Source organism: Tamandua tetradactyla, chromosome 5 (genome assembly GCF_023851605.1).
Source record: "Tamandua tetradactyla isolate mTamTet1 chromosome 5, mTamTet1.pri, whole genome shotgun sequence".
Taxonomy (NCBI): domain Eukaryota; kingdom Metazoa; phylum Chordata; class Mammalia; order Pilosa; family Myrmecophagidae; genus Tamandua; species Tamandua tetradactyla.
The window spans coordinates 111756028-111757886 of record NC_135331.1 but is presented as its reverse complement, the minus strand read 5'-3'; the positions used below and the strand labels follow the sequence as shown (position 1 = coordinate 111757886).

General features: G+C 35.3%; 1 pseudogene; it reads right to left on the bottom strand.

Annotated features, from left to right (window-relative positions):
- Window positions 1-876: 876 nt before the first annotated feature.
- Window positions 877-1213, bottom strand: LOC143683288 (cytochrome b-c1 complex subunit 7 pseudogene; annotated as a pseudogene).
- Window positions 1214-1859: the final 646 nt, after the last annotated feature.

Sequence of the window (1859 nt, the reverse complement as noted above, 5' to 3'; positions counted from 1 at the left end):
CTGTCCTTTGTGGGGTTAAGTTTCATATGAACAAACCCCAAGACTGGGGGCTCAGCCTATAGCTTTGGGTTGTCCACACTGCTCATCAAAAGGAATTTTTGAAAAGTGTTGTTTCTGTTTCATATTTTTTAAAAACATTAATGAATTGGAGAAAACCAACTGTATGTGGGTACCAATTCCTGAACATGAACCGATTATGAGATATGCAAATGTTTGAGCAAGTGGCAGCCAATACGATAAATACAGAGTTGACTATTGGTAACAATGATGATGACCAAATATTTTTACAGATAATGGGTAATCCATTCCAATGGCTAAAAAAATAGGAAAAAGTTACAGAGTGAAAAGTTTCCCTTCCACAGTTGTCCCTTGTCTGCTTAGCCTCCCCTCCCCAAAACAAACTTCCTTCATCCTCCCAGAGATTTTAATGCATATTTAAGCATGAATATTTATTTCTCCCACTTTTTAATGTAAATCATTTATTGAATATATATGCCTAGAGAAAAAATTACTAATCATGAGTAATCAGATCAATAATTTTTCTCAAAGTGAGCATGCTCATGTAATCCTAAATCAAGAAAGAAAATTTTACCGGAATCTCAAAGCCCAAATCCAGTCATTGATCAGGTCCCTGGCTCACGCCTCACCCCTGCCAATCCTAACTTCTAATACCATTATTGTTTTAGCCATTCTTCCGAGTGTTTTTATTTTTTTAAATCAGTAAAGATTTTTATAAGGCTTAAAATTCTAAAACCCCAACAATGATTACAAATGATATTTGTTTAAACTAATGCATTTGTAACCCCAATAGTCCTTGTATTGTATATTTTAGGTTTTACCAACTTCATAAACGTACTTGGGGACAGCTGAATCATTTCAATTTCTTTGCCCACTCTTCTCTCTCTCTTTTCTTTCCCGAATAAATTCTTTCTGATATGCTTCAAGACAGAATTGATACTCTTCATATTTTGTTCACTGCTCTTAAGGCAAGATTTGCTGTCTCATGGTCAAGTCCAGTGCTCACTTAATGCAAAGCACCCTGTCTTATGAAGGTTTTCAGGAAGCTTTTTTATGAGTTCTTTTATATCTTCATCCTTGGCTAGTCTATCATCTCACATTAACCTCAGCTTATTGAACCCTGAGTATTGTAATATCATTTTCAAATACCATCCAGTCACCGGCCTGATACTGCAACAGCAGGCTGGCTCACCATTTTGACCTGAGTGGTTTTAATATACATTCTCCTGTGGTAGAATACAAGATCAGCACACAAAAATCAATAGTGTTTCTATACACCAGTAATGAGCAATTTGAGGAGGATATCAGAGGGAAGAAACTCCATTTATTATAGCCACTAAAAGAATCAAATATCTAAGACTTATGCATAGAAAACTACAAAATGCTGCTAAAAGAAATCAATGAAGACCTAATAAATGGGAGGACATTCTTTGTTTGTGGATGGAAAGCAAAATATTGGTCAAATCTAAGCAACTTAATTTATAGAATTAACACAATCCCAATCAAAACTCTAACAGCCCATTTTGCATAAATGGAAAAGCCAATTAGCAAATTTAATGGAAGGCTAAGTGTCACTGAATAGCCAGAAACATCTTGAAAAAGAAGAACAAGTTAGAGGACTCACAATTCTTAACTTGAAAGCATATAACAAAGCTGCGGTGGTTGAAACAGCATGGTACTGGTAGAAGGATAGATATATTTACAAATGCAATCATTTGTAGCTCAGAAATAGACTCTCACATCTATAGTCAATTGATTTGTGGCAAGGCTGCCAAGTCCACTTAACTGGGAAAGAAAAGTCTCTTCAATAAAGGATTCTGGGAGAACTGGATATCTATATA